Below are 18,346 nucleotides of genomic sequence, written 5' to 3'. Positions count from 1 at the left end.
ATTAAGTTGTATGATTTCCATATATTTTGGATATGAACCCCTTTTCGGGTGTATCATTGGCAAATATCTTCTCCCATTCAGTAGATTGGATTTTTGTTTTGCTAATGTTTTCCTTTACTGTGAAAAAACTTTTTAGTTTGATGTAATCCCATTTGTTTATTTTTTCTTTTGATTTCCTTCCTAAGGAGACATTTCCAATAAATATTGCTAAGAGCAATGCCAGAGTTTACTGCCTATTTTTTCTTCTAGGAGTTTTACAGTTTTAGTGCTTACATTTTAAGTCTTTAATCCATTTTGAACTTATTGTTGTATATGGTCTAAAAAAGAGGTATCATTTTTTTTTGCATGTATCTGCCCAGTTTTCCCAACATAATTTATTCAAGAGACTGTCTTTACCCCATTGTATATTTTTGCCTTCTTTGTCATAAATTAATTGACCATATAGGCGTGGGTTTATTTCTGGGCTTCCTATTCTGTTCCACTGATCTATGTATGTGTTTTCATGCCAGTACTATGCTCTTTTAATTGGTATAGCCTTAAAGGATAGCTTGATTTCAGGTAGCATGGAACCTCCAACTTTGTTCTTCTTTTCAATATTGCTTTGTCTGTTACCTAAAGATATTAAAGACTATTGCTTTAAAGACTATATATAGATAGCTCTTGGCTTGGCTCAGTGAATAGAGGTCCATCTGCAGACTGAAGGGTCGTGGGTTTGATTCCGATCAAGGGCATATGCCTGGGTTGCAGGCTCAATCCCCAGTAGAGGGTGTGCAAGAAGCAGCTGATCAATGATTCTCTCTCATCATTGATGTTTCTATCTCTCTCTCCCTTCCTTTCTGAAACTAATAAAAAATATATTTAAAAAATACTTATTTTTTTAAAAAAGACTATACATAGATATATCTCAGAAATCACTTTAGCTCATAATTTAAACACTGTGATTTCTCTAGGTTGCTATACGATTTTTTTTTTTTTTAACGATGAAGAGTAATTAAGAATCACTACTGACTTTGAAGCCTGGACATACATAGTTGCACACTGAGGGAGGCCTAAAATTTCTGACAACTTACTTGTTATTCAACTAAGTTTTTGGAGACAGGAGGTTATAGCAGAAATATAAGAAGTTAAAAAGCCACATTCTAATTCTAGCTGTGCAACCTTGTAAAAGATGCTTAAATGCTGGATTTCAGTTTCTTCAATTGGAAAATTAAGAAATTGTAATAAAATAACTCTAAAGTCTCTTTCAGGTCTAAAATTAAAATTCTAATTCTATAATTTTATTTCAAATAACATTTTTAATTTCAAAGGTAGGACAAAGGCAGTTTAAAAGTATAAATTAAGACACTCCTGATCCAAACAATGTTTCCACACAGGCCAGCAGAATGGAAATAAACTCTATATATTTCTTTTGTAGGCAATATGGGGTACTCTACAGACTAGGTGTATTCTCAAAAGTTGGATGTATATTTATTTTGATAAATGTAATCAATCTTTGCAGCAAATCCACTAGTTAGGAAAAAATCCTTCAGGTTTTATATAACCTTTTTTCTTAGAGACACTTGTTAAGCTTCATATAAAATAGTTAGCAACTGGTTCTGAAACTTTCTATTTATTTCAAACAAGAGAGTACTATTTCCTGCCTCTTTATAAATATTTACTTACGAGAGCTTATTATTCTACTAGAGGCCCGGTGCACGAAATTCGTGCACGGAGGGGGGTTGTCCCTCAGCCCAGCCTGTACCCTCTCCAATCTGGGTCCCCTCATGGGATGTCCGACTGCCCGTTTAGGCCCGATCCCAGGGATCGGGCCTAAACGGGCAGTCGGACATCCCTCTCACAATCCAGGACTGCTGGCTCCTAACTGCTTGCCTGCCTGCCTTCCTGATTGCCCCTAACCGCTTCTGCCTGCCTCTCACAATCCAGGACTGCTGGCTCCCAACTGTTTGCCTGCCTGCCTTCCTGATTGCCCCTAACTGCTTCTGCCTGCCAGCCTGATCACCCCCTAACCACTCTGCTGCCAGCCTGTTTGCCCCCAACTTCCCTCTTCTGCCAGCCTGGTCACCCCTAACTGCCCTCTCCTGCAGGGTTGATCACCTCCAACTGCCCTCCCTTGCAGGCTTGGTCCCTCTCAACTGCCCTCCCTTGCAGGCCAGGTGCCTCCCAACTGCCCTCTCCTGCTGGCCATCTTGTGGTGGCCATCCTGTGACCACATGGGGGCAGGATCTTTGACCACATGGGGGCAGCTATATTGTGTGTTGCAGTGATGATCAATCTGCATAGTACTCTTTTATTAGATAGGATAGAGGCCTGGTACAGGGGTGGGGGCCCCTGGTTTGCCCTGAAGGGTGTCCCTGATCAGGGTGGGGTACCCTGGGGCCGTGGGGCGGCCTGAGCGAGGGGCCTGTGGTGGTTTGCAGGCCGGCCACGCCCCCTGGCAACCCAAGCAGAGGCCCTGGTATCTGGAATTTATTTTCCTTCTACAATTGAAACTTTGTAGCCTGGAGCAGAGCCAAGCCTGGGGTTGTGTTGGGGTTATAATTGAAACTTTGTTGCCTTAAGGGGGTGGGCCTGGCCAGGGTGTGTGGAAAGCTTTGCTTCCCCTGTTGCCGGCGGCAACCCTGGCCTGCTCTCTCAAGCTCCATTCTGCCGCCATTTGTTTGAATTTGTTTACCTTCCATAATTGAAACATTGTAGCTTGAGTGGAGGCTTAGGCCTGCAACGGCTGGCAGAAAGCTTGGCTTCCTCTGTTACCTAGGAAACCTTGCTCTCTGTGGCTGTAGCCATCTTGGTTTGGGTTAATTTGCATACTCGCTCTGATTGGATGGTGGGCGTGGCTTGTGGGCGTGGCTTGTTGGTGTGTCGGAGGTATGGTCAATTTGCATATTTGTCTATTATTAGATTAGATTTCCATTCTACATGCTGATATAATGCAATCTACATTTTCTTTTTTTTTTAATATATATTTTATTGATTTTTTTACAGAGAGGAAGGGAGAGGGATAGAGTTAGAAACATTGATCAGCTCCTCCTGCATACCTCCTACTGGGGATGTGCCCACAACCAAGGTACATGCCCTTGACCGGAATCGAACCCGGGACCCTTCAGTCCGCAGGCCGATGCTCCATCCACTAAGCCAAACCCGTTAGGGCTACATTTTCTTTTTAAATTATTTTTTTTAATTATGGTCTCTCATTAGAGGAAAGGTGTCAGATTGTAACTGAATATGAAAGCTGGCTCTCTTTCAGCACTACTAGTATATATTGCTATCTTGATTTATAAAGCAGAAACCACAATAGATTATTCTAGCATAAAAACACATTTAATGTGCATCATTTTCAAGTATAAAGAGTGGATACGTTCTGTTAGATGAATAGGATAGTATTTTATTCGGGTCTTTTTCTAAGTTGACTTGTTAGTACCTTCCATATGCATTTTAAGACAATACGCATTTCAAGACTGCATACTGAATTCTTGTTATAAACCAAGCCAGGAAGCATTTTCATCACAATGCCAAACCTACACAAATCACTAAAGACATTATTAGATAAATTAGAGGTTTGAAAGTACATCCTTCCTGACACTGGCAATGTAGGCGTCGGCACAGCACCCACAGCTGTGTTTAGGCAGTCTTGGCATATCATTGCTAAGGTAATAAAAATTCTTGAAGGTGGGAAGCTCCCATCAATTAACTTTGAGAGAGATTCATCTGGAGCAGCTTCATCATAGCCCACATATTATGATGCTATCTACTCAGTATGCCCTTGCTGGGGGAACAGCACTTAAATGTTGACTTTCTGATCACCTCCCCCTAAGTTAACCTAGAATAACACATTAACCTAAAAATAAAGAAGGCAAATTATCCACCTGACTTGGTATTATTTTTCTTAGTGGACTAAATGAAGTTAAATTCAGCACTCAGTTTTTTTCCTCTTTAAGCTATTTTCTTTCTTTCCACAGCAACCTCTAGGAATGCCTCCTGGGTAACCATACTTCACAGATTCTGTCAGCTTTTCTCAATCTAAATGATGCCATGTCACTTACCAAATGACTAATTCCTCCAGTTCTGAGTTTGAGATCCTCACAACAGAAATTTCATTCCCTACTGCTACTGTTAATGTAATTTTCACAACCACTTGTTCACACTGACCAGGCTGACATTCAAGCAAAACCAACAGTATCCTAAGTTTTCTGTGAATAGCAATCTAAATGTTAAGCATTTACCAAAGATCAAACTACTGGTAGTGCCACAAGACCACAAAAAATGAGAGCTTAGCAGTAATCATCTTTCTTGTCATCCTCCTCCATGACCAAAAGGAATAGCAAGTTTACTGAAACTTCTCAGCATCACAATGCTAAATCCCAGTCTATTCTCACTTGGAAGCATCTGACTACTGATATTCCCTCTACTTTGATACACCTTTCTTTAGGATTCCAGAACACCACGCCCTCCTGTTACTCACATGGTTCTGTCTTCTCAATCTTCCTCTGATGGTTCTTTCTCTTTTTCTGCACTTGTAACTCCTCTCATTATGTTGCAACTCTTTTACTTTTTTCATAGCCTTTATCAATTTTTTGTACACTACATGAAATTACTTTGTTTATTGTTTATTTTATGTTTCCATTCTTCCTCCCTCTAAATCTAGAGGGAGGAAGAATGTTTTTTGTGTGCAAATGTTTTTTGTGTGCTTTTGGTCATTGATGCCTAATGGCCAGATCAGTGTCTAACATATATTGAATTTGTATGCATGCTATAAAACTTGGGTAGTATCAGTAAATAGGTGATAACCATTGGCAAACAGGAATTAAGTTCATATTGACATCTTTGTTGCCAACTCAAATAACTGGTGTATGCTGAGGTCTCATTTGTATTAGAGACTTTAGTCCTTCTCACTAAAAGATAATGTATTTAAATTTCAAAAGTATGCATGGCTTAAAAAATTTTTTTAATCCATGTCCAGCCAAGGACATGATTTTTTTATTGAGATTGAGATTGAGAGATTGAGAGAGCGAGAGAAGCGAGAGAGCGAGCGAGAGAGAGAGGGAGAATAGATGTTTCCTTCTGTACATGCCCCAAGCAGAAATTGAGCCTGCAACCTTTTGGTGTATTATGGGCTGACGCTCCAACCAATGGGCTGTATGGTGTGTTTTTTTTTAATAGGAACTCTACTTCAATCGATATTTTGAAATGATTGACCAGTCTTAAGATATTAGGGACTTTACTAAAATGATACACAATTATTCTTTGAAAGTCAACTAGAAATAGAACCCTATTTAATGGTTCTAGAAATCCATGTTACTATTTCTGGATATTAACTTAAGTCCTAACCCAGTGATGGCGAACCTCTGACACGCGTGTCAGTGCCATTTCTGATGACACGCAGCCGCTAAGGCGGCCGCATGCCGAGGATAAAACATTTATGTTATTTAAACTATAAAGATCGCAAAATAATGTTTTTTTCCTCTAAGTGACACACTACCCGAGTTATTCTCAGTTTTTTGGCGAAGTTTGACACACCAAGCTCAAAAGGTTGCCCATCACTGTACCTGTTCCATATTCATTCTGAATACTATACTGATGACAATTATATGTGGGGTCCCTAGGCCTGGCTGGCGATCAGGGCCGATCTGTGGGGCTATCAGAGGGACGATGGGGGTGGGGGTGGGGGCGCTGGCACCCACCTTGGCTGGCCTCCTGCGTTGAGCGTCTGCCCCCGATGGTCAGTGTGCATCATAGCAAACTGGATGTTTGAGCAATTTGCATATTAGGCTTTTATTATTTAGGATCTTGTTTTCAGGGAAAATGGTGAGAGTATCTACAATTTTTTGAATTTTCACTACATGCCAGCTAATGTACTAAAAATTTTACATCTTTTGTCTCTCTTAATTCTCATAATAACAATATGAAATAGAATGTATCTGAAATTCCTAGCTGAAGAACCTAATGATTAGAGAAGTTAATAGTAGAGCCACATTTTAAACCCAAATTAATAAGTCCAGAAAGCTATATTGTAAACCTCTAACAGTATATATATGAGCATACCTTGAAAATATTGTGGGTTTAGTTCCAGACTACTGGAATAAAGTGAGTATTGCAATAAAGCAAGTGGTAGGTAATCTTTTTGTAGGTGGAGAATCTTGACTTCAATTTGTAAAAAAGGCAACACTTGTGAAGCACAATAAAATAAGGTATGCCTATAATTGTTTATGCCAAAAATATATATGGCAATGAATTATTCAGATTCTACTGATTGGGAAAACAGATACAAGATAACTGCTAAAAGTTGTGTAGCCTGGCCAGCGTGGCTCAGAGGTTGAGCGTCAACCTATGAACAAGGAAGTCATGATTCGATTCTGGTCAGGGCATATGCCTTGGTTGTGGGCCCAATTCCCAGTGTGCGGAGTGCAGGAGGCAGCCAATCAATGATTCTCTCTCATCACGATATTTCTATCTCTTTCTCTCCCTCTTCCTTCCTTTCTAAAATCAATAAAAATATTTTTTAAAGAAAAAAATGTTTTTTAAAAAAAGCTAGTCAACACAGTGACTGAGAGAAAAAACACACCACAGTGACACAGGAAACATATCTGAATTCTGGGCCCTTACTCTAGTTTTTCCATGAATATAATGTATATATTTATTCATTGATTTTAAAAAGTAATACATGCCACATTCTTATTGAAAAAAATCAAAGAATACTAAAAGTATTTAAAGTAAAAAGTAAAGGTAAAAGTTATCAGTTTGCTATATATTATACCCTTCCAGACTTTTTTCTATGCATTTACAAATAGAAAAATATAGCCGTTTTGTGTATTTATTGTAACATAAATGAAATGACATATATATCATTATAAAATGTACTTTTCCCTTAGAATATGTTTTAGAGAACTTTCCATATCAACATACACACATATGACTTGTTAGTTTAGGCTGCTACATAGCTTGTCTATCAATGGACATTTAGATTATTTTAAAATTTTTAATAGCATAAATTGTGCTTTAGTAAACATCTTTACATGACTTTTGTGCATAGTGCACAAAGACATAGAATCCATTATTTGTTATATTTTTATTTTTGCCCTAGCTGGTTTGGCTCAGTGGATAGAGCGTCAGCCTGCAGATTGAAGGGTCCCAGATTCGGTTCCGGTCAAGGACATATACTTGGGTTGCGGGCTCAATCCCCCAGTGAGGGGCGTGCAGGAGGCATGATTCTCATCTTGATATTTCTCTCTCTCTCTCTCTCCCTTCCTTCTGAAATCAATAAATATTTTTTAAAATTATTTTTATCAAAATATTGCAATCACATCCTTTAAGAAGCCAAACTGAACTAAAAGATTCAAAATGAAGACAGAAATCTCTTCATCATTCTCCTCTATACTCTAGAGCAGTGGTTCTCAACCTTTCTAATGCCGCAACCCTTTAATACAGTTCCTCATGTTGTAGTGACCCCCAACAAAATTATTTTCGGCCCTGGCTGGTTTGGCTCAGTGGATAGAGCGTCAGCCTGCGGACTGAAGGGTCCTGGGTTCGATTCCGGTCACGGGCACATGCCCAGGTTGTGGGCTCGATCCCCGGTGTGGGGCATGCAGGAGGCAGCCGATCAGTGATTCTATCTTATCAGTGATGTTTCTATCTCTCTCTCCCCTCTCCCTTCCTCCCTGAAATCAATAAAAAGGTATTTTTTTAAATTATTTTTGTTGGTACTTCATAACTGTAATTTTGCTACTGTTAATGAATCGTAATGTAAATATCTGTGTTTTCCGATGGTCTTAGGCGACCCTGCTAGCGGTTCTCAACCTGTGTATCGTGACCCACAGGTTGAGAACCGCTGCTGTAGGGCCTATCAGGGTTTTTTTGTTTGTTTGCTTGTTTTTCCTGGGACCTTTAGGGTTTCCTACATTTAAGCACATATCATCATCAGATAATTTTATGTTTTTGTTTACAATTTGGATGCCTTTTGTTTCATTTTCTTGCCTAATTTCTTTGACTGAACTTCCAGCACTGTGTTGAAAAGAAGTGGGAAAAGCAGGCAGTACTCTATTGCCTAGAAGTCGTGAAAGCTCAGTTCTCTATTATGGTTCACTTAGAAAGGTTGAAGTCTTAAAGATAACAACATCCCAGTTTATTTAGATAACATTTAGCTCATAACTGTAGCTCATAAAAACAATGTCTTTTCTGTTTGTTTGTTTGTTTGTTTGTGGTATTTTATTTTATATTTAGATTTTGGGTTCAAGAGGCAATGAACATGGCTGAATCCAAATCTTTAAAAGTCCCTGAGTAAATATTTCTTGTTCAGGTTTTTAGAAACCTGCATCTTAAAAATATGCATTGTTTGTGAAAGAAAGAAAGAAAGAAAGAAAGAAAGAAAGAAAGAAAGAAAGAAAGAAAGAGAGAGAGAGAGAGAGAGAGAGAGAGAGAGGAAGGAGGGGAGAGAGAGAGGGGGAGGGGAGGGGAGGGGAGGGGAGGGGAGAGGAGAGGAGAGGAGAGGAGAGGCACTAAAAATAAATTAAACATTATAAATCAGAATGAGTACAACATTAGATCTAGCCTTACATAAAAGAGGATTTTCTTCTACTTGACACAAATTCCAGTCATCTAAGTAATCTCTACCTGAGAAAGGAATATGCCCTTAGGAATTGTACCAGTTAAATAGTTCAATTTTTGAAGGAACTATTTTTAAATAAGCCTTAGATATGCACCAAACCCCCAATACGGTTGGCAGCTTCAGAAAAGCTTAATTACCCTGTTATTCTTTTAATCATCCAAAGAAACCCAATCCAGTGACTATCATGGTATTTATTACCTGCTGTGAGCACAGTCAAGTGGTGGATTCCCCACTGTTAAATTCAGAAAATAAAGTAGGGAAGAAAAAAAAAAAAAGGAATGCTGACAGAGAAAATAACAAAATATAGCAACTAGGGACAAAATGAGATTCACAACCTGGTTTTTGATACTGAGAAATATCTGAAAAACTATTTTCATGAATTATATAAAGATATCTAGGAAGATGCATTTGTTCATAGTGGCAGAATAATATTCAGGAATTTGCTACTATTTTTAAAAAATGCTGTTTCTGCCCTAACTGGTTTGGCTCAGTGGATAGAGCGTCAGCCCGCGGACTTAAAGGTTCCAGGTTCGATTCCAGTCAAGGGCATGTACCTTGGTTGTGGGCACATCCCCAGTAGGGGGAGTGCAGGAGGCAGCTGATCGATGTTTCTCTCTCATTGATGTTTCTAACTCTCTATCCCTCTCTCTTCCTCTCTGTAAAAAATCAATAAAATATATTTTTTTAAATGCTATTTCTTAGTGAACCAGAGAATAAAATTACTATGGGACTCTGAAATGATCTGGTAAGGTCAATAAGTGAAAACTTAAAAAACAAAAATAAAGCAAAAAGATGGATCATAAAACAATTTTTCTTTTTTGGAGGAGAACCATAACAGCACAAAGTATGTATTATTTATAATGAGAAGAAATAATTGGCAATAGACACCATAACAGGGTTCAAAATCATTTTATTTTCCAGCTATAGTTTCCCTTCTGAAGTCACCATAAAATTGGTTCTGTGCTACATAAGTTAAGAGTAGTGGTATCAAGCTGAGCGAATATGATTGCAGAGAGCTATTTTCTATTTTAAAATGGTTTTTGGAAAGATGTCTCCTTAATGGAAATGCTGAATTATAACCTTAGCAACACGTCTGGGCATCCCCTAAGAAAAACTGTCATAGAAGTAAAGGAATTGGAAAAAAAAATAGAAGAATGTATGCTGTATAAAAAAGTGCTACAGCCCTAGCTGGTTTGGCTCAATGGACAGAGCATTAGCCTGCGGACTGAAGGGTCCTGGGTTTGATTCTGGTCAGGGGCACATGCCCAGGTTTCGGGCTCAATCCCTAGGCAGGGGTGCAGGAAGCAGCTGATCAATGATTCTCTCTCACCGTTGATGTTTCTGTCTCTCTCTTCCTCTCCCTTCTTCTCTGAAATCAATAAAAAATATATATTTTTTAAAAGTGCTACAATCCTCTAGCTAGGAAAACAAACATAAACAGTAATAATAAGCAATTAAATTATTAACTCTAGGTCTAATGGGAAAAATCTCATGCATCAGGTATACCCTTTAATTTCCAAAGAATATGGACAGTTCTTGTAGTTACTCTGTTGCTAGCTAATTAATATATAGTATCACATACTTGCATGGAACTTTATGTTTACAAAAGGTTTCACATATATTACCTTGACTATCCCTTATTAAACCCTGTGAGGTAGGTATAATAGACATTAAAATGTAAAAAAGAATTGAAGGAACCATAGACGTCAACCTTCAGTTTGCAGTTAGGAATTTCTCTCTATAGTATCGCTAATATCTAATTACATTCGTTAGTTTCTGTTACAATTTCTTTAACGACAGGGATATGAAAAATGAGCAGGGCTTAGCTGAGTATTTACTTATTTTCCGTGCCCAGCAGTCCAGGATAAGGAGGGAGTTCCCAGCTTCTGGAATACTTGGTGGAGGTCTGCTAACTGCAGCCTCTTTCTCTTCCTCCCTCTTATCCTGCTTTCTACCTTTTATATTACAAGTAGTGCATCTTTTCTCTAAACTATCAATTTAGCTCCTTGATTTTCTTTTGGGTCAGAACTATGCAACAATAAAGGCTGAAACATACAGCATTCCCATTTCCCCGACCTCTGACAAAACAATTCTAAGTATTAATAGTTTAAAGACCCGTTTAATGGCCACCTTTTCCCAGAATCTAGAGCATACATAGATCAAGCAGTATTGCAATAAAACACCATTTTCCTTTTTTTCATTGGTGGATAAGTATAAGTAGCCCAATCCCCCAAGATCCGTCCCAAGAGAGTGTCTTTTGTAATGAGCCAGAAGCACCCATCCTTGAACAATTTAAGCAAGATTATAGGCAAAGTTACACCCGGCAAACCACCTTAATATACAGTATTTACAAGTGCGCACAACAGACAGATAACCGTTTGTGGCTTACCATGCACAGCCAGGCAGAATAACCAGGCAAGGACCTTGAGAGGCCACTTGCAACCAGGAGCTCATCAGGTTCACCCAGACAGGGAGCTACAGACAACTAACTTCCCCCATTTTACAGAGTTACAGTACACTCAATTCAACTTAGGTTTTAGGTGAGACAATGGGGATTGCTGAAGCTGCAGCTGGGACTCAAAAGAGGAAAATTCCTGGCAGCGCTACAAGTAAGATCTAGGCTTCAGCCCTGGGAAGCCCAGTCCAGGCAGCAAGCGGGATCCCCAGTACTCACCCAAGAGGACTTCCCCGCTTGTGTCCCATCTGGATCGCCAGAATATGTCACTGGACAACAAGGGGTCCGTGCTGCCTGTCCTTACTTGAGCCAATTAAGCAGAGACAAGTTGAATCATATATGAGCATTTATTCCAATAATGCCAGCAGTATGGGAGAGCAACAGGTCATCCACAAAAATCTGCCAAGTATTTACTTTTTAAAAAATTTCTTTATTGATTAAGGTACTACATATGTGTCCTCATACCTCCATTAACCCCCCCCCCCCCGAGTATTTACTTAAATAGGATCAGGAAAACAGGGCAATAGAAAATTCTACCTCTATCAGCTATTTTCTGTTTATTGAGAATGTATTATGTGCTAGGCACATGATCCTTACAACACTTTTAAGGAGCTGCCAGTAGCTGTTTAATGGGAATATTTTGCTTGAATCTATTTTCCCCAAACTATTTAATGACCTTTAAAGTCTTTTAAATAGAACACTTCTGAGAATACATGTTGAATAGTAGGCATAGCTAAAGATAAAATATGATTATACCCATTTTATAGATGTGAAAAATGAGTTAAGTGAATTAGTCACATTTAGTAAGTAATGGGGCAGGACTTAGAACACAGATCCTCAATCTACTAATCCAATATTAATTTCATTCCACATTGCAAAGTATTTGAGCTACAATGCATTTTATTTTTATTTCTTACTAAAGGCCCATTGCACAAAGATTTGTGCAAGAATGGGCCTTCCCATCTCCTGGCTGCTGGCACCACCTTCGCTCAGGCTAGAGCCACCTTTCCGCCTTTCCACCTTCCCACGCTGCCCAGAGGCCCAGAGCGGCTGGGCGGTGCGGAAGACCTGCATCATCTCCATGGCAATGACACAAGCGTCCCACCCCTGGCCGCTCAGCGCCTGCATATGCAAATTAACCCACCATCTTTGTTGGGTTAATTTGTATACTCACTCCTGATTGGCTGGTGTGTTGCAAAGGTACGGTCAATTTGCATCTTTCTCTTTTATTAGTGTAAATTATTATCATTTTGTTCATCCTCACCCAAGGGTATTTTTCCATTGATATTTAGAGAGAGTGGAAGGGAGAGGGGGGGAGAGACAGAGAGAAACCTCCCACATAGGGTCCAGGGATCGAGCCTGCAACTGAGATATGTGCCTTGACCACGAATTAAACCCTGGATTCTTCAAGTCTGCAGGCCGACACTCTCTCCACTGAGCCAAACCAGCTAGGGCTACAGTGCATTTTAATAGAGAAAAATATTATAAAAGTCTCTTAAATTTACAACAAAAATAAAACTATTTGGGATACAATAAAAATGTTGTGTGTGTTTTTTTTAAACTTATTGATTTTGGCCATTACAACTGATATACTTGTGGGATTACTACAAAAACAGACACAAAGTCTACCCTCCTCTTCTCTCACCGCCCCCACCATCTTCTCCTCCTTTTGCTCTCTCCCCAACCCCTCTCTCTCTCTCTCTCTCTCTACACACACACACACACACACACACACACACACACACACACACAACAAAATGACAATCTTTGATGCTAAATAGTAAATAATTGTAGGAGATAAGAAATGTCAAAAATATAGGTTTAAATTAACTTTGCCACAGATTATATGTACTTATTAATGAGTACAGTTTAGGGAAAATAAAGTGGACAAAACTTACAAAAATCAGGTCTTGTTCAAAATGTTATCTCTATATCAAAAACTGTTAAATTCATGACATCATGTTAACATAACTTACCACTGGTAATACTAACCTTGATCACTTGGGTTATAAGACAGTGTTTTCCAGGTCTCTATACTCTTTAATTTAGAAGTGAGTCACCCCTCAAGATGGGGATGGGTTAACTCCATCTCCTGGAAAAAGGCAATTCACTTCTGTGATTTCTTCTCAAAAACTATAACTCTAGTCTACTCATTTGGAAAACATTATCAGATAAATCCAAATTGAGGAACCTTCTATAAAATACCTGGTCAGAGCTCCTTAAGTCTGTCAAGGTCATAGGAAACAAGGAGTGATTGAGCAACTGTCATAGACTAGAAGAGACTATGGAGACATGATGATTAAATGCAATATGGTATTTTGGATTGGATCCTGGAACAACAAAAAGGACATTAGTGGTAAAACTATGAATCCCAATTCAGTCTGGAGTTTAGTTAATAGTAATGTGCCAATGCTGGTTTCTTAGTTTTGCCAAAGGTCCCATGGTAACGTAAGACGTTAATGTTAGGGGAAAGGGTGTAAGAGGTAACTGGGGAAATTATCTTACAAGTTTTCTATAAATCTAAAATTATTCAAAACAAAAGAGTTTACTTTTTAAAAATATGTTCATGGGTACATGCTTATAAGCTTGTTCATTACCTTGCTGACATCACCTACAATTCTACTCTTTCCTCAATCCACTCCAGCCATACTGGCCCCCCTGTTATTCCTCAAATATACCAATAATGCACCCACTTCGGGCCCTCTGTACTGAGCATCATTTACTCTGCCTGGAATGACCTTTCTTCAGATACTCATATGGCTCATACCCCTCACTTCCTTAATGTCTCTTTCAAATGTAAATAACTAAAGATTTTCTTACCCATTGTGTATTTTTTAAGAAAACAAAACACAGCTCCTTACCGTCTTTCTTATTACTTATTTCTGAATATATTGTCTGTCTCCCTCCTGTTCTCCACAGGGGCGCAGTCAATTTTGTTCACTGCTTTATCGCCAGCACCTAGTATATAGTAGGCACTCATTAAGTATTTATTGAATAAATGGATTACTTCATATTAAAAACAGATTTTATAAATTCTTCAGGGATATTTTATAAGAACAAAATCTTAAACCAAAGGAACAAACCCCTGCTGTTGTAATTTTATATCATTATTAACCAGTAGAAGTATTTATAAATACAACAGAAGAGCTTTCAAATCATCCCTTGAAATCATGTAGATTAGTGCTTATTCATCTGGTCCTAAGACCCATTCCATTCTTTAGTACACAGGAATGTGGTTAAATGTTATTCCCTATTTCTGTTACAATGAAATTAGAGGGAAGAAATGTGGGGGGATTATTTAAGTTAATACAATCAGAGCCAAAGTGGTAAATTAAAGGCTCCTTTTTTTTATACGTACCTTATAGAGAGGACAGCCTCAAACAACTTCAGAATAGTGCTATTTTTTAAATAGGAAGGGCTCTATATCTAAAACTAATTTCTCAGATTTGGAAAGAGCATATGTCATTCAAACAATAATGGTGTCAAATCGTATTATATATTCTTTAATTTCATATTTTAGCTTGGAACCAAAGCCTAAAAGCTAGCTTAATTCTGATAGTCATATTAAAATCTGTTTCTAACAGGAACAGTAGGGCATCTGGAATGGTATCTCAACCGTACCTACATCTAAGCATCACAAACTCTAGTGTTCTTGTGTCAACAAGCCAACTGTTTCCACTATATCACAATCCCGCTCTCTGCCAAACTGTTATGCTTCAGGCAAGGTTACTAAAATGGTTTTCAGAAGCAAAAAATGTTTTATTACGTTTAAAACCCTAACTGTCCAACCTATGAGGGAAGGCAGGTGTGTGTGTGTGTGTGTGTGTGTGTGTGTGTGTGTGTGTGTGTAAGGGGGTAAGAGATCAACCAAAGAATTTGTATGCATGCATATGAGCATAACCAATGGACACAGACTTGGGGGAGGGATGGGGGTGGCTAGGGAGAGGTCAATGGGGGGAAAAAGAAACTTATGTAATACTTTAACAATAAAGAATTTAAATTTAAAAAACCTCAAGATACAGGTCAGGTAAACTCAAAGGTATCAAGGTAACTGGAATTACTAACAAAGCTGTGCCTAGCTCCATGTTTCTGCTGCAGTTATATTACAGTGGATGAAAAGCCTGATGAGGCACTCATTTATTCAACTAATATTTATGAAATACCTGCAAACACACACCATAGGATCATCCCTTTTGTGCTGTGGGGCACAGAAAGACACATATATCCCAGTGACCACCCTCAAGTAGTTTATATAGTCGATTAAGAAAATTAAAACATCATTCACTTGATTATGCTTGGCAGGTATTATGATCTCTACTTGCCAGATGAAGAAATTGGAAGCTGAAAAAAGTTAAGAATCTTGCCCAATTACACGAAGCAAGTGGTAGAATAGTCTAGTCATAATATTATATAGGAGATCAGAGGAGGGGGAAATTACTTCTAGTGAGGGTAGTAATCTTTTCCTACAATGAGCTTGTATTTTTTCACTATTTATATGCTTAATCTTCAACAGTCTTAACTCTGCCCCAAATCCAAAAGGTCTTTCCCACAGGCACACCACTACCCTTCACCCAAATTAGCTACATGTCTAAAAGAATTCAGCAGGTTTTATGATGAAAAGCATTGGCTTTGAATCTGGGTTAAAATCTGTGTTCTGATATTTACTACCTATCTGACCTTGACAAGTCATTTAAACTCAGATTTTTATTCATCTGTAAAATGAGCCTACTACCTATTTTTTAGAACAGTTATGGGAATTAAATGGCATAATTAACATGTAGTACTTAATAAACAGAGCTACATTATTAGTGTTATGCCTGGCTTAGAGTGAATACTTAAAAGTGATAATATTTCATCTAGAGGGTTTCCTGTGGTAATAATTGTGTGGAATTTTATTCTTTATCAATTAATAATTCATCCTTTCTTATCCCCTATAATTAGTTTAAGAAATGTTATTGAAAATCTGTTTTATGCTCTGCCACCCCATCATAACCTCTTCTCCTGGCCACTCCATCATAGCCTTTATTAAAATATGTAATGGTCTTCTTCCTTTAGAATACACCCAGTGCAAGCAGGAACTTGTTTTGTGGTTTTGTTTGTTAATCCTCTGAGGATAGTTTTTCCATTGACTTTTAGAGAGAGTGGAAGAGAAGGAGGGAGGAGAGAGGGGAGGTGAGAGAGACATTGATGTGAGAGACACACATCAATTGGTTACCACCCGCACAGGCCCCAACTAGGGCTGGGGAATCACACCTGCAATCCAGGTGCATGCCCTTGACTGGGAATCAAACTTGAGACCCTTTGGTGCATGGCCAGTGCTCTGACCACTAAGCATACCAGCTAGGGCAAGCAGGGTCTTCTTTTTCTTCACTACTTATCCCTAGTATCTAGCACTGAAATATTTGTTGACTGGTTGAATGAATGAATGGGACATTGGTCTATTCTGAGAATGTTAAAAGTCTTCTGAGAGGTATACACTAGTTCCATGGTCGGCAAACTGCGGCTCGCAAGCCACATGTGGCTCTTTGGCCCCTTGAGTGTGGCTCTTCCACAAAATACCACAGCCTGGGCGAGTCTATTTTGAAGAAGTGGCGTTAGAAGAAGTTTAAGTTTAAAAAAATTGGCTCTCAAAAGAAATGTCAATCATTGTACTGTTGCTATTTGGCTCTGTTGACTAATGAGTTTGCCTACCACTGCACTAGTTGAACAGATCATCTTAATATGAAATGTGAGATTGCTAACAAAGTTTCCTATAAGAAGTGATACCTCTTGGTTTTTTAAAGTATGTTTTTTCTTTGTTTCTTAAGCTTGCTCTTTTCCTCTAGTGCCATAAATATATTAATAAGCCAACTAATATTTATTCAACCTTTACAATGTTTCAGAGAATAGTCTTAGTGCTTTCCATATTACTCATTTAATCTTCAAAAAAAATTCTCTGAGGTATTATAGTGAAGGAAACTGAAGCACAAAAGTGTAAGTAACTTGCCAAAAGGTCACATGACTCAAAAGTTGGGCATTTTGCTCTTAGCCACTTCAATAAGTTGTCTCTTGAAATCAATCAAAATACTTTTTTAAATGGAAGAACACAAAAGTGGCTTTTATAACTAGGTATTCTCCTAAAAGGAATTTATACTATAAATTAAGAACCTAGCTCTTCAACAAAATATTAACACACCGAATTTTAAAAGTACAAAAGTATATAGCAAGATTAATTAGTATTTATGTCAGGTATGTGAAGCTGACTCAAATTTGAAACTCAATTACTGTAATCCATCACATCCACAGACCGAAAGAGAAAAATCAAATGATCATATCAATAGATACAGATAAATCAATATCATACTTGATAGTGAAAAACTCAAAGCTTTCCCACTAAGTTCAGGTACAAGGCAAAAATATCCGCTCTCACCCTGGTCCAGTAGCTGTTGGTATGTCCCACACCAAAAGGTTGCAGGTTCAATTCCCAGCATGACACATACCTAGGCTGAGAGTTTGATCCCTGGTTGGGGTATGTACGGGAGGCAACCAGTCAATGCTTCTCTCTCACATTAATGTTCTCTCTCTTTCCCTTCCTCTCCCTCTAAAATAAAAAACACACACAAATCTTTGGGTGAGAATTTAAAAAAAAAAAAAAAAAAAAAGCCCCGAGGGTGTAGGGTGTATAGCTCAGTGGTTAAGTGTTGACCTATGAACCAGGAGGTCATGGTTGGATTCCTGGTCAGGGCACATGCCCAAGTTGCAGGCTCAATATCCAGTAGGGGGGTGGGCAGGAGGCAACCGATCAATGATTCTCTCTCATTATTGATGCTTCTATCTCTCTCCCTCTCACTCCCTTTCTGAAATAAATAAAAATATATTAAAAGAAAAACAAAAAAAAACCAACAACAACAGAAATAGAGACCCTAGGATTTGGGGCAATTCAAATTTTATATCTACTTGTTGAACAAGTGAGAAACATCTCAATCCCAAATTATCTTATTATATAGCAACAATATAATTTTAATTAGTTTCAACTTATATATGGAAAAGGAAAGTTTCCTATCAATTCAAACTGTTATCTTTTTCAAAATGAAAATATCTTCATTGTGTTTGGTTAGGAAAGTATTACTATACTCATTATAAAAATACTAGAGGCCCGGTGCATGAAATTTGTGCTCTGCGGTGGGGGGGTGTCCCTCAGCCCGGCCTGCACCCTCTCACAGTCTGGGACCCCTCAGGGGATGTCCGCCTGCCGACAGTTGGAAATCCCTCTCACAGCCTGGAACCCCTCGCTCCTCCTTACCGTCCCACCT

The 18,346-nt window shown here is 38.5% G+C and overlaps 2 protein-coding genes across 2 annotated transcripts in view; one reads left to right on the top strand and one right to left on the bottom strand.

Annotated features, from left to right (window-relative positions):
* Nucleotides 1-18,346, bottom strand: part of PPM1E (protein phosphatase, Mg2+/Mn2+ dependent 1E) — a 110,993-nt gene that overhangs the window by 35,394 nt on the left and 57,253 nt on the right. The gene's annotated exons all lie outside the window — the stretch shown is intronic.
* The window catches only part of TRIM37 (tripartite motif containing 37), a 150,518-nt gene that overhangs the window by 125,211 nt on the left and 6,961 nt on the right, over nt 1-18,346 (top strand). The gene's annotated exons all lie outside the window — the stretch shown is intronic.

Source organism: Eptesicus fuscus, chromosome 20 (genome assembly GCF_027574615.1).
Source record: "Eptesicus fuscus isolate TK198812 chromosome 20, DD_ASM_mEF_20220401, whole genome shotgun sequence".
In the NCBI taxonomy this organism is placed as follows: Eukaryota; Metazoa; Chordata; class Mammalia; order Chiroptera; family Vespertilionidae; genus Eptesicus; species Eptesicus fuscus.
This window is presented reverse-complemented; position numbering and strand designations above follow the sequence as displayed.